We start from the raw sequence: 15937 nt of genomic DNA, 5'->3' as shown, positions 1-15937 counted from the left end.
TTTCCTCTCATTCTGTAGGCTCTCTCCTCACATTATTGTTTCCTTTGCTGAGAAAAGCCTTTTTAATTTGAATCCATCCCATTTATTGATTCTCGATTTTACTTTTTGCACTTTAGGAGTCTTGTTAAGGAAGTCAAACCCTAGGTCAACATGGTGAAGATTTGGACCAACTTTTTCTTCTGTTAGGTGCAAGGTCTCTGTTCTAGTGCCTAAGTCTTTGATCCATTTTGAGTTTTGTGCAGGGTGAGAGTTTTAATTTCATTTTGCTACATATGGATTTCCAGTTTTACCAGCACCATTTGTTGAATAGACTATCTTTTCTCTAGTGAATGATTTTGGCACCTTTGTCTAGTATGACATAACCATATTTATGTGGGTTTGTCTCTATGAAGTATGTTATTTCTTTTTAAGTGAAATTCTGAACTGTGTATGGTGGTACACACCTATAATTCCAGCAATTTAGGAGACTGAGGCAGGGGGAATACAAATTAAGGCCAGCCTGGAAAACTTAGCAAGACTCTGTCTCAAAAGTTTTCAAAAGGGTTCAGGATGTAGCACAGTGTAGTTCGCCGCTAGATTAAATCCCCAGTACCAAAATATAAAAGAAATTCTGAATCCCAGGGCAACAACATTTTATAAAATAAAATCTTTCTCCTCTGATTCTTTAAGAATTACATTTTAAAGGAAGAGAATGTGGGAGGACATTTGCTATGCCAATTGTTTGTGTCTACATAGCTACTGTGCTGTGCTATAACAAAACAAGCAGCAACTACTACCATTGCCAAAGCTAATGTAATTGGCTGCCTTTTAAAAATATGTACCATTTTTGTCTTTATGAAACAAGAAAGGACAACTTTGCTCATCTCTTGCATCCTGCAACACAAAATTCAAAGTCCAAGGAATAGTTCTTAGCTCATGAGCCCATCTGGATGCCACATCCTACCTACCCTTCTCAGAAAAGCTATTAATAATCCAAGAAATAATGACATGAACTGTTAACAGAAGATCATTTTGTTATTTTTGGGTTTCTTTTGTATTGGGAATTAAGCTCAGTGTTTCATGCATGCTAAGCACATGCTCTATCCCTGAGCTACTTCCCCAACCCTGATAAGGTTTTTCTTTGTGGGGGGACGAGTATTCAAGATTGAAACCAGGGGTGTTTTACCAATGAGCTACATCCCAGCCCTTTTTTTTTTTTTTTTGAGACAGGATCTAAACTAAGTTGCCCAGGCTGGTCTCAAACTTGAGATCCTCCTGCCTCGGCCTCATGAGTAACTGGGATTATATAGGTGTGTGCCACCACACCCAACTAGAAGACCACTTTGATGAGACATTGCCCCACTGTCTCATCCTTTGTGGTTTAGCTGTGTAACTACTAAAATACTTTTTAGTCTCTGCTGTTTGCTGAGAGGCTGACAGATCTGCAGCCAAGCATATGCAGTATACTCCTGTTCGTGCATCTGTGGAGATAACTGCCTGATGGTCCTGTGGGCTATGCAACAGATTAGACAACTGTGGGTTGCAGGGTGTTCAAGAAAATGAAAAGAGGTACCAGATTTCCACTTAGCCTTAGAGCATGAGTTCATTTTCCAGCCTCTTTCAAAAATTCTTACTAGGAAAGTCAATTACCAACACACAAAACATCACATGATCCAATCATTTCTGTTTGGGTAGAGACACAGCCAGTATTTTGATAGCCTTTCTAAGGAGATGTTTATGCATCATTTTTAAATCTGGCTCTAGCTCCTAATAAAATAGTATAGACCACAATTCCTGGGCAGCGGAGGGAGGCGGGTATTGGAGATTGAACCTAGGTGCACTCTACTAAGATACATCACCAGTCCTTTTTATTTTGTATTATGAAATAGGGTCTCACTAACTGGCCAGACTGGCCTTAAACCTACAATTCTCCCATCTCATCCTCCCAAGTCTGGGGTTACAGGTAATACCACCATGCCCAGAGAGACAATTTTTTTTTTTAATTCAGAAGTACTTATAAAAAACTTAAGATGCACTAGGAAGTACATTAGACAATATTGACACCTGTGAGCCCAAGATTCTCAATCCATATCTAAAAGATCCTTCAGTAATCACCTCCCCACAGATACACCAAGTCAAACATGTCTTCATAGCAAACTGCCTTCCCAAGAACTAAGAAAATCTGTTCATTATTTCATTAGTTTGCTATAATCAAAAGAGTGTTAGCCTCATGAAAACTATGACACAAAAATCTATAATAGACAAACCAATAATGAGGAATTAAAACACTACAACCACAAAGAAAACCACAAAGAGGGACAAAGGTACTACAATTAGAAAACAAGTTCAATAATGGCTAGAGTAAGAACTTACCTATCAACAAATTATCTTGAATAAAAATGGATTAAATTCTCTAATTAAAAGACAGTGGGAGTGAATGAATTAAAAAAAAAAGACACCTATATATCGGCTATGAGAAATTCACTTCACCTCCAAGTCACACACAGACTGAAAGTGAAAGGATGGAATAAGATATTTCATGCAAATAGAAGCCAAAGGAAAGTAAGAGTATACTTACTTATAACTTACTTATACATACTTATGGGGTAAGATAAACAAAAGCAGAAAAAACCCACAGGCAGGTCATTATATAATAACCAAGGGGTCAATTCAGCAAGAGGAAATAATTGTGAATACACATGCACCCAATATTGGTGCACCTGAACATATAAAGCATATTAACAGACCTAAAGGGAGAGAAAGAATCTAACACAAAAGTAGTTGGATACTTTGAAAACCCCACTTGCAGCAATGGACAGGTCAAAATAAAAAAAGTTAAACTGCACCCTAAACTACACAGACATAACAGACACCTACAGAACATTCCACCCAATAGCTGCTGAGTATATATTTCTTATCAGGACATGGAACAAACTCCAGGAAAGATCGTATGATAGGCCACAAGATCAGTCTCAACAAATTTTGAAAAATGGAAATAATTAGCATCTTTTCTGAATGCAATGCAATAAGACTAGAAGTCAATAACAGGAACTTTACAAACTACACAAATACATGGAAATTCAATAGCTTACTTTTGAACAACTCATGAAAAGGAAGAAATCAGGAAGGAAATTTTAAAATTTCTTGAAAGGAAAATGGAGACACAACATATTCAAATCTATGGGGTCCAGCCAAAGCAGAATAGGGAGGCTTATAGTGATCAATGTCCACAGCAGGAAAAGCAGATCTCAAATGATCAAACTATCACCACATCTCAAGGAGCTAGAAAAGCAAAAACAAAGCACATCCAAAATTAGCATAAGGAAAAAAAACATTAAAGATCAGAGGAGAAATAAATGAAATGGAGATTAAAAAACAAAAGATCAGGGGGCTGAGGTTGTGGCTCAGAGGTAGAGTGCTCGCCTACCACATGCGAGGCACTGGGTTCGATACTCAGCACCACATAAAAATAAAGATTGCATTCACCTATAACTAAAAAATAAAAATTTTTAAGCCCAACAAGAACAAAAGATCAGTGAAACTAAGAGCTGGTTCTTCAAAAAGAACAAACCCTTAGACCAAAAGAAAAAGGCAAAAAAAACCAATAAAATGAAAAGGGAGATATTACAACGAACACCTCAAAAATACAAAACATTGGAGATTATTATGCCTGCAAAATTGATCACCTAGAAGCACTGGACAAATCTGACAGAGAACTTATAAAGACTGAATCATGAGCAAACAGAACATCTAAACAGGCCAACAAGTTATAAAATGCAATCAGTAATAAAAAGCCTTCCAAACAAACAACAACAACAAAAGACCAAGTGGCTTCACTGCCAATTTCTACTAAATATTTAAAGAACTAATTCCAATTCCTCAAGTTATCCCCCCCATCCCAAAAAAAAAAAAAAAAAAAACAGAATAGGAAGCAATTCTTCCAAACACATTGTATGAGGCCAGTACTACTCTGATACCAAACCAGATAAGAAATGGGATTCATCCCTGGGATGTAAAATACATGCAACTCAATTCACATGATACACCACATCAGTTGAATGGAGGACAAAAACCACAGTCATATCAACAGACACAGAAAAGACATTTGATAGAGTTCAATATCTCTCCATGATAAAAACACTGAACAAATTAAGTCATAGATGGGATATACCTCAACATACATTCCATGTAATGGGATTATAATAATAAGCCAACAGCTAGTATTATACTGCATGGGGAAAAGCTGAAAGATTTATCTCCAAGATCTGAATATGACATGGATGCCCACTTTCACCACTTTTATTCAACAGAGTTCTGAAAGTTCTAGATAGAGCAGTCAAGCAAGAGAAATAAAGGACACCCAGCTTGAAAAAGTCAAATGGTCACTTTTTGCAAATGACAAGATCTTACATATAGAAAGATTTCATCAAAACACTATTAGAATCAAGGAATTCAACAGATTAGCAGGATATAGAATATGAAAATCAGTAGTGTTTCCACATGCCAATATAGAATCATCTGAAGTAGATGTCAAGAAAGCAATCCCATTTACAATAACTACAAACTAATCAATACCTAGGAATAAATTTAAACAGAGAGGAAAGATCTCTACAATGAAAATTATTTAAAAACTGAAAAAAAAAATGAAAGAACAGAAAAATAACGGAAAGACATTTCATATTCAAGAATCAATATTGTTAAAAATATCCATATTACCCAAAGCAATGTGCAGATTTAATACAATCCCTATCAAAATACTAATGGCATTCTTCACAGAACTAGAAAAATTCTAAAATTTATATGGAACAAAGAGAAACTCCAAACAGCCAAAGCAGTCTTGAGCAAAAAGAGCAAAACCACAGACATCAACACTAACAACTTCAAAACATACTACAAAACTGCAGTAACAAAAATATAGTATTGTCATAAAAACAGACACGTGGATCAATGGAACAGAACAGCAAGAAGTAAAACATGCATATCTACAAACAAATGATTTGACAAAGGTGCCAAGAACATGCATTGGAAAAGGCAGTCTTTTCAATAAGTGGTGCTGGGGAAAGTGGATGTTTACATGCAGAAGAATGAAACTAGACTCCTCTTCTTCCCCCTGTTACAAAAATCAACTCAAAATGGATTAAAGAGTTAAGTGTAAGACCTGAGACAAACTACTAGAAGAAAACACAGGAAATGCTTCAGGACATTGGGATGTGCAAAGGTGTTTTGGACAAGACCCCAAAGTCAAAACCAAAAATATACAGGATCACAAACTAAAAGCTTCTGCACAGCAAAGGAAACAACAGAGTGAAGAGACAACCTCCAGAATGGGAGAACATATTTGTAAGCACACATTTGTCAGGGGGTTGATATCCAGAATATATAAGGAACTCTAAAAATTCAAGAAAAAAATACAAATAACCTGATTAAAATATAGGCAATAGACCTAAATAGACATTTCTCAGAGGTGGTCATACAAATGGCTAAAAGGTTTAAGGGAAACTGCTAGACATCACTAATCAGGGAAAGGAAAAAATCAAAACCACAATGAGATATCACCTCACCCCAGTAAAAATGACTATTATCAATCAAAAAGAGTGTTGGCGAGTATGTGAAGAAAAGGAAGCCCTTGCAAACTATTGATTGGAATGTAAACTAGTACAGCCATTATGGAAAACAGTGAGGAGGTTTGTAAAAATTAAAAGTAGAACTACCATATAATCCAGCAATCCCATTGCTAGGTATATATTCAAAGGAAACGAAATCACTATGTAGAAGACACATACATGCAGTGTTCACTGCAACAGTATTCACAATAGCCAAGAGATAGAACCACCTAAGTGTCCATCAACTGATACATGGATAAGGAAAATATGGTGTACATGCACCAGGGAATACTATTCACCCATAAATAAGAATGGGAACCTGACTTGTGTGACAGCATGAGAGGGACTGGATACCACTATGGTGAAATAAGCCAGGCACAGAAATAAATACCGCATGATCTCACTCATGTGGAATCTAAAAGATGATCCATAGAAATTGAGATTATAATAATGGTTACCAAGTGCTGGAGAAAGTGGGAGTGGGGAGGGCTGGGGAAAGGGTGGTCAATGGGTACTAAGTTACAGTTAGGAGCAAGACTTTCTGGTGTGCTGTTGCACAATAGGGCAGTTGTAAATAACAATGCTGTGCACTCCATTTCAAGATGCTAGAAGAAAGCATTTCAAAAGTTTTCACAGGTAAAGAAAACAGTGAGATGGGCGGGGTTGTGGCTCAGTGGTAGAGTGCTCACCTAGCACGCATGAGGCACTGGGTTCAATCCTCAGCATCACATAAAAGTAAAACAAAATATTGTATCTACCTAAAACTAAAAAAAAAGAAGAAAATGGTGTGAGGACATAAATCAACTTGATTTAAACATTGTGATGCATGAATTGGAACATTATAGAGTAACCCCATTAATATATATAGTTTTTATGTCTTCATGTATCATGAAACAGTAAATTAGATAGATCCAAGATGGCTGGACAAAGGCACACACCATCCACTCCCTCCTTCACAAAGTAACAAGTGAGTAGCTCCTTTTGAAGCTACCCACCATGGGAGAACACTGGAAATCAGCAACAGATTGGAAGCCAGTAAGTTTCAGAGACATGGGACAACAGCATAAAAAGAAACAAAATACTCCAGGGGTATTTTGCTTCACAGGGACAAAGGTGGAAGAGTCCCAGCAAATTTTGTTAGTGCACATACTAGCAACCCTCTCTACTGGAAAGTTTCATGATCCTCACAGGCCTACTTAGATAATAAGCACCCTAAAATTTGCATAGCACCCTTGCTTTGGAAAGGAGCTGACACCATCTTCCAGCAAATATCCCAAGTGTTTGTAACAAGGAACCATCTTAAGATGTGAGCTATTGTTGGGGTTTGGATGGGAACCCCTGCATAGTCCCATCTCTAGACATATCACTACACCCGTCTGTAGGGCCCTAATGCCTCATGAACCCAACTTAAGAGAGCAGAGTTGCTGAGTCTTAAGCCCCACTGGGGCCCCTGCATTGTAGGGAACAGGTGTTGTGATGCAGAGTGTAGCAAAGAGAAGAAAGGAGAACAACACTCAGGAATCAGTCTTGAAGGGCAAGTGCCCTGATCATCTAAGTGAGTGGCCAGTTTGATGTGGACTCACCAGTGCCAGGACTAACAGCAGGTGCCCACACAGCTGCCTCTTCCCACTGCACTGCACTGCACTCAGACACCTACTATGGACAGAGTGGAGAGGGAACACCACAGTTCCTGCCGCTGCTCCACCCACAGGGACATGAAGGGGGGCGGACAGGTCTTAGTTAACTTTGTAGCTCTGGCCATAGCTCAGCCGCTGGGCACATGTTTCAAATGAAGGTGTTGAGGTGGAAGTAGGAAGCCCCAGCTCCAGCCATCACCCTGCCCCTGGAAACACAAAGGGGGCCAAGAGGAATTTTGCCTATTGCCAGAGTTCCACTCCTGGGCATGTATTGTCACAGGAAGAAAGGATCACTACAGTTTCTGGTGCCACCTCACCTATGCAGTTCCCACTGCTACCATATCCCTACACTTTGTCTAACCACATATTGCTGTCAGTACTAGGTGTGAGTACCAAAGAAGAAGTGCTAGGGTTTCTACCACCATCTGTCCCAGTGCAATATCTGGACCCATGCCACTAACTTCAGGTCCCTCATCACTGCTGCAGCTGCCAGTACCAGGGGAGAGCTAGCATCAATAGTGCCCAAGGAAACGCCCATTGCCCAGTAGGAACCACCACTCCCACTGTAGGGGTAACCACACAGTGCATTCCCCAAACTACCTGCTGCCTGTACCACACTTGTCTGAGCCACCAGAATGCATGCACCTCTGCATGGCCCCCAGAGACATTCAATCTCTCCAACTCTGCCATGATACACAAGATGACCCAAATAATCACAAGGAAGCTATAGGAAGACTATGCTATGGTGCCCAAATGGAAATAAAGTCAACATTATGTTTAAAAAACACACCATAATCCATGTCTTTAGGAGAAAGCCACTTTCAAAGAAGACTATCTCATAAAAGTGGAGGAGATATTTGATATACCAGATGTATAAATCAACACAGGAACACAAGAAATATGAAAGAAAAAAAGGTAATATGCCTCCAAAAGAATATTAACAATTCTCTAGCAACAGATCCCAACGAAATTGATATAGATGAAATCCATACAGATGAACTGCCTGATAAAGAATTTTTTAAAATGGTGCCTGGGAATGTAATTCAGTGGAAGAGCACTAGCCTAGCATCCAAGGCCCTGGGTGATCCTCAGCACGGAAAAAATAATATTTTTAAATAATGATTATAAAAAGGCTTAATGAGAACAAAAAGAAAACAGAATAGTTCAATGAAATTAGGAATACAATGCAGGATATAAGTGAAAAAGTGAGCAAAATACAGAGATTTTGAAAAAGAACTCAACAGAAATCTTGGAAATAAAGAGCTCAACATGTAGCAAAAAAAAACCCAAATCAAACCAAACCAGAGTTGAAAGCCTCAACAGACTAGATGAAGCAAGACAAAGTATCTTAACTTGAAGTCTTTTTAAATATTCCAGTCTGATAAAAGGAGGAGGAGGTAGAAGGGGAGAACATTTAAGACCTTTGGTACACCATTAAATGAACAAATATCTATTTTTTAAAATATATAAAGGTGAAGAGAAAAAAGTTAATGCCATATAAAAGTCATTTCTATTAAATAGAAAACTTATCTTGGGAACAATATGGAAATCCATGTACAGGATGCTTACAGGATTCCAAAGGGACATGACCAGGAAAAATCTTTACCATGGCATATCATATGATCAAACTGCTGTAAGCAAATAGAAAAAATTCTAAAATCTGCAAGAAAAAAGTGCCAAGTTAGATTTAAGGTTATCCCCATTAGACTAACAGAAGATTTCTCAGAAGAAACCTTACGGGCCAGAGGGAATGAAATGATGTTCCAAATCCTGAAACAAAATAACTGTCCACCAAGAATACTATACCCAGCAAGACTATTTCTACCTCATTTCTGAAGGATAAAGTCCTTCCAAGCCAAGCAAACACTGAGGGAATTCATGACCACAAAACCAACCTCATGTATGATGCTTAAGGGAATACTTCATCTAGAGGTGAAAGATAACTACAATCATGAAAGCATGTGAGAATATAAATCCTACTAGACAAGCAGATACACAAAACAGAAAATAAGAGTTGACCACTATTGATAGGACTTCTTTTACTGTTTTCAGAGGGAATTTTATAGCAATGAGTGCCTACATCAAAAAAAAAAAAAAAGAAAGATTTCAAATAGACAACCTAAAAATGCATGTGGTTTTAGAAAAGAACAAAACCCCAAATCAGCAGAAAGAAATAAATATCAGAGGTAAATGAAAGTCTTAAAAAAAAAAAAAAAATCAATGAAACAAAGAGTTGGTGTTTTGAATAACTATTCAAAAAGAACTACCCATTATAAGAAAAAGCCAAATAGGCTGGGTGTGGTGGCGAAGGCCTGTAATCCCAGCTGCTTGGGAGGCCGAGGCAGGAGGATCAGAGTTCAAAGCCAGTCTCAGCAGAAGCGAGTCTCTAAATAACTCTGAGATCCTGTCTCTAAACAAAAATACAAAATAGGGCTGGGGATGTGATTCAGTGGTCGAGTGCCCCCAAGTTCAATCCCTGGTATCCAAAAGAAAAAAAAAAAAAGAAAAAAAAGAAAAACCCAAATAAATAGAATCAAAGACAAAAAAAGGAGACACCACAGAAAGGCAAATGTTCATTAGAGATTATTATGAAAAACTATAGGCTAACAAATTGGAAAACCTAAAAGAAATGGACACATTTCTGAATTCATATGACCTGCCAAAACTGAATCTTGATGGGGGCTGGATAAGGGAGAGGGATCATGAACTAATTTCATGCATTTAATAGTTTGTCAGGATGAACCCAACTATTACGTATAACTAGAAAGCTCTAATTTAAAAATGTGTGTGTGTTTAAAAAAAAAAAAACTTGAGAACAATTTTTTTTTTTTTTTAAACTAATAAGCCAGGAGTGGTGGCACACACCTGTCATCCCAGTGGCTTGGGAGGCCAAGGCAGGAGGATTGCAAGTTCAAAGCCAGCCTCAGCAAAAGCAAGGCACTAAGCAACTCAGTGAGACCCTGTCTCTAAATAAAATCAAAAAAATAGGGCTGGGGATGTGGTTCAGTGCCCAGGAGTTCAATCCCCAGTATCCCCCCACCCCACACACACACACCACTATAATGAGACTGAATCAGTAATAAAGTTTCCCAATAAAAAAAAAAAGGAGCCCAGGACTGGATGGCTTTGCCGATTCTTAGCAAACTTTCAAAGAACCAATATCAATGCTTCTCAAACTACACCAAATAATTAAAAGGGAATGAATTCTCCCAAACTAATTTTATAAGGCCAGCATTACCATGTTACCAAAACCAGACCAGGACACAAGAGGAGAAAACTATAAACCAATATTCCTAATGAACATAGATACATACTAACAAATCAATTTCAACAGCACATTAAAAAAAAAAAATCATTCACCATGATTGAGTTGGTTTCATTCTAGGGATGGTTTAACATACCCAATAAATATTATTCTGTTGATGCGATATGTATGAAGAATAAAAATCATCTCAATAAATGCAGAAAAAGTTGATAAAATGCAACATCTCTTCCTGAAAAAATCCCTGAACAAATTAAGTCCACAAGGATCATGTCCTCAACATAAGAAAGGCCACAGATGACATACACACAGAGCATGATACTAAATACTTTTCAGCTTTTCCTCTAAGACTAACAAAAAAAAAACTGGACATCCTTGTTGCACCAGGGATTGAGCCCAAGAGTGCTTAATCACGGAGACCACGGAGCAACATCCCCAGCCCTTTTTATTTTTTGAGATAGGGTCTCACTAAGCTGCTTAGAGCCTCACAAAGTTGCTGAGGCTGGTGTCAAACCTGCAACCCTGCCTCAGCCCCCTGAGCCACTAGGATTACAGGTGCGTGCCACCATGCCTGAGAGGGCATCTACTCAAAATTCTTATTCAACAGAGTACTAGAGAGGCTGAGACAGGAGGATTTTAATTTTGAGGCCAGCAAAAGCAACTTAGCAAGATCATGTCTCAAACAAGAAAAAGGGAGGGGGATATAGCTCAATGGCAGAATACCCCTGGTTCAATCTCTAGTACTATGAGAAAATATATATAAACATTTTAATCATCTAGAAGTTTTAGCCAGAACAGTTAGGTAAGAAAGAAAGAAAAGGCAATCAAATAGAAAGGGAGAAAAGATGAACTATCCCTATTTGCTGATGATATGACTGTATATATTTAAAAAAAAAAAAAAAAAAACAGAATACCAGAATACTATTACAATTGATAAATGAATTCAATACAATATCAGGGTATTAAAAAAAATACTAAAATCAGGTTTTCTATATACCAATAATGAATTTGCTGAGAAAAAAATTGGAAAAGCAAATCCATTCATGATAGCTATGAAAAAAAAAATACTAATAAAATGCCTAAGAATAAACAACCAAAAAAATGAAAAGACCTCTACAATGAAAATTGCAAAAACACTGATGAAAGTTCAAGATGAAAAGACTCCCATGTTCTTGGATTGGAAGAATATGTTAAAATGTCCATACTGCCACACACGGTGGCACATATGTATAATCCAAGCAATTTGGGAGATTGAGACACAAGATCGCAGGTCTGAAGCCAGCCTCAGCAGTTTAGTGAAGCCCTAAGAAACTTAGTGAGGTCCTATCTCACAGAATATAAAAAGGGATGGGGATGTGGCTCACTGGTAAAATGTCCTGATACCAAAGGAAAAAAAAAAAAAAAGTCCTTACTACCCAAAGTCATTTACTGTTTCAATGCGATTCCTATCAAAATACCAATGTTTCTCACAGAACTAGAAAAAAAAACTTAAAATTCCTATGAAAGCATACAAGACCCTTAGCAACCAAAGAAAGGTTGAGCAAAAAGAGCTAAACCCGAGACATCACAACACCGGGTTTCAAGACATAATACAGTCACAATAACCAAAACAGCATGCTATTGGCATATAAACAGACACATATACCAAAGGAACAGTACAAGCTCCCCAAAATAAATCCACACACCTACAATAAACTTATTTTTTTTTTTAAAGAGAGAGGAGAGAGAGAGAGAGAGAGAATTTTTTTTTAATGTTTATTTTTTAGTTATTGGCGGACATAACATCTTTGTATGTGGTGCTGAGGATCGAACCCGGGCCGCACGCATGCCAGGCGAGCGCGCTACCGCTTGAGCCACATCCCCAGCCCCAATAAACTTATTCTTAATGAAGGTGCTAAAATATACCATTATTGTTTATATGAGATATCCCTGAAAAGCTCATGTGTGGGACAACATAAGAATGCTCAGAGGTGAAATTAGGTTAAAGCTCTCATAACTCAATCAGTGGATTAATCCACTGACAGGGATGAACTGGGTGGTATCTGCAAGCAGGGAGCCTGTGGCTAGAGCAAATAGGTCACTGAGGGCCTGACTTTGGGGTTTACATTTTGTCCCTGGTAAACAGAGTCCACTCCCTTCCTCCTGGCTATCAAGTCCTGAGCTGCCTTCTGCCACACCCGTCCACCACGATATTTTGCCTCTTCTTGGGCCCAAAGCGATGGAGTCAGCCAACCATGGCCTAAATCTCTGAAACTGAGCCAAAATAAATTTTTCCTCTTCTACATTTTTCTTGTCTTTTGGTCATAGCAATGAAAAGTATATTAAAACACATACATTGAAGGAAAAACAGCCTCTTCAATCCACATGCAGAAGAATGAAACTAGACCCTTATCTCCCATTCTGTACAAAAACCAATTCAAGCTAGGTCAAAGATATAAATGTAAGACCTGAAACCATGAAACTACCAGAAAACAGGGAAAATCTTCAAAACATCAGTACAATGATTTTCACAGTAAACAAAAGCAAAAATTGACAAAGGGGGTTACATCCAACTAAAAATCTTCTGCACAGCAAAAGAACAATCCACAGAGTGAAGGGGCAACCTACAGAATGGGAGAAAATAAATGCTGACTATTCATCTGAGAAGGTTAATTCCAGAATATATAAGGAACTCAAAAAAACTAATAGAAAAAAAATTCAATTTTAAAAACCAATAAATGATCCAAATAGATACATCTCCAAAGAAATACAAGTGGTAACAAATATACGAAAGAGTGCTAAATATCATTAGCCAACAGGAAAATGTAAATCAAAACTACAATAAGATACTATTCTCACCCCTATTAGAATAGCTATTATCAAAAATACCAAAATAATAAATAAATAATGCCAGGCAAGGATGCAGAGAAAAGAAATTCTTATGCACTCTTGGTGGAAATGTAGATTAGTACAAACATTATGGAGAACAGTATGGAGGTTCCTCAAAAAATTGAGACTAGAACTACTCTAAAAAAATGTAACACTCCCACTTGTGGGTATATATCCAAAAGAAACGAGGTCAGTATATAGAAGGGTCATCTGTACTCCTGTGTCCATTGCAGCACTATCCACAAAAGCCAAGGAATGGAAAAAAAACTGATGCATGCATCAATTAAGAAATAAAGAAAATGTGGGTTATCTAGATGGAATATTGTTCCACTGTAAAGAACGAGATCCTGTCAGTGCTGCAAAATGGAGAGAACAAGAGGACATTATATTAAATGAAATTGGTCATACAGAAAGACAAGCACTGCATATTCTCCCTCATATGTGTGTGTGTGGGAGGGGGAAGCTTAAAGACAACCTGAAAGTAGAACAGTGATTATTAGAGATTGGGAAGAGTGTGTGGGTGGGAAGGTGGAAAAAATGGAAGCTGGATTAAATTGGTCCATGCTACATACATACACTGAACCTTATTGATATGTTCAATTGGTGTTAGTGAAAAATATTTTTAAATCGTGGTAAGTGAATTAGGTAAACTAAAAAAAGATAAAATTTTAAAACGTTCTAAACTGGGTGGGATGTAGCTCAGTGGAAGAGTGCTTGCCTGGCATTCATGAGGCCCTGGGTTCAATCCCCAACACCACAAAAATAAAATAAACTTCTAAACATACCTGACAATATTCTTGTGAATACTGAAAAAATTACCACAGATTTGGTAACCTAAAACAAAAATTCTCCCTGCATTGCTCAGGTTTTTCAAGAGAAAAATAACCAGTAGGAGAGGTAGGAATGGGGTGGAGGGTAGTTTGTGCTCCTGGGCACAAAATAAGATTTATTTTAAAGAACTGGCTTACACAATTAACAGAATTTGAGATCTGTCACTTACAAGTTAGAGACCCAGAAAAGCCGGCAATGTAATCTGAAGCTGAAACCAAAGGTCTGAACACCAGGAGCACCAGTGGGCTAAGTCCCAGTCGACAGAGATTGATGTCTCAGAGAATTCAACCTTTCTCTGCCATTTTGTTCTGGTTGGGTCCTCAATGGGTTGGATGATCCCACCCACACTGCAGGGGAGTCCATGTTCTTTACTCAGCCCACCCTTTTAATGCTAATCTCTCCCAAAACACCCTCACAGACACATCCAGAAACAATGTTTAACCAGATACAGGGGAAGCCCATAGCCCAGTCAAGCTGACAAACAAAATTAACCATCACATTCACAGGCAAGATGTCATATGAAATCTGAGTGTTGACAGGACTGCACTCCCTCCCAAGATTCTTTGGGAGAACTGTTCTTGCCTCTTTCAGCCTCTGGTGGTTGTAAAGGGTCTTTACCTTGTGGCCACATCACTCTAATCTCTGCCTTATTCACTTTACCTTCTCTTTTTTGTCTAATCTCCCTTTGTTTTAAGGATTCATGTGATTGCATGAAAAAAATAGGGTCCATTCAGATAATACAGGGTAAGTGTATCCTCTCAGATCCTTAACATAATCATATTTTCAGGTCCATACAATATTCACTCATTATATATAATATTCACAGGTTCTGAGGATGAGTAAGTGAATATCTTTGGGGAAGGGGCATTTTATCTGCCAAGTATAGCAACCTTACCACCAGTACCAATTAGAAAAGCCCAACAAAACTTCAAACAAAACATGAATAAATGTGTCTGAAGACATCAGAGCTCCCAAGGCAGCAAGGACCCAAATACCCAAGAGAATGAAGAAAAGGTTAGTACAAAGAGGTGAGCCATGTTTGGAGTTACATTTTCCTTGTGGTCTTGCCAATTGGCAAGTAGCTGCTGAGAGTTCAGGAAACACTAAAGGTGGGAAGGTAAATCAACACTCCACACTTCACCTCTGAAAAAGGCTAATCACCCTGGAAATAAGGAGATACTAGAAAGATGCAGCTTGGAACCAATTCAAGTGACAGGAAAACCAAAGAGCAAATGAGAAGAGTCATAAATCCAGTTAAGGTCTTGTTATGGTTTAGAAATGCAGTGTCCCCGTCCCCAAAGTTCCTGTTAATGCAGGAATGTTCAGAGGTAAAGTGATAGGACTATGAGAGCTATGTATGAGAGCTAATCTATCCATCCTAGTTTGAATGGACCAGGTGGAAACTATAGGCAGGTGTGGCATGGCATGGCATGGCTGATGGACATGAGTTTCTGGAGTGTGCCCTGAAAGGGTGCATCTTCTCTTTGACCCCTTCCCTCCTCTAGTTCTGCTTCCTTGCCACCATGAGGGGAGCAGCTCCCCTTCACCACTCCCTTCTGCTATGATGTGCTGTCTCATGGGCCCAGAGTGGTGAAGTTGGCCATGTATGGATTAAGGCCCTGTGAAATCATGAAATGAAAATAAGCTTTCCCCTCCTGTAAGTTATTCTTGACAGTTATTTTGGTCACGGTGACACAAAAGCTGACTAAAACAGGTCTCCTGTCCAGAATACATAAAGAATGACTTGTCTTTCCCCC

General features: G+C 38.3%; 1 protein-coding gene across 2 annotated transcripts in view; it reads right to left on the bottom strand.

Moving 5' to 3' along the window:
* Positions 1–15937, bottom strand: part of Ankrd6 (ankyrin repeat domain 6) — a 189341-nt gene that overhangs the window by 96575 nt on the left and 76829 nt on the right. The window lies entirely within an intron of this gene.

The sequence above is a fragment of the Marmota marmota genome, unplaced genomic scaffold (assembly GCF_001458135.2).
Source record: "Marmota marmota marmota unplaced genomic scaffold, marMar, whole genome shotgun sequence".
Classification (NCBI taxonomy): Eukaryota; Metazoa; Chordata; class Mammalia; order Rodentia; family Sciuridae; genus Marmota; species Marmota marmota.
Note: the sequence above shows the minus strand (reverse complement) of the source record. Positions and strands in the feature narration are given on the sequence as shown.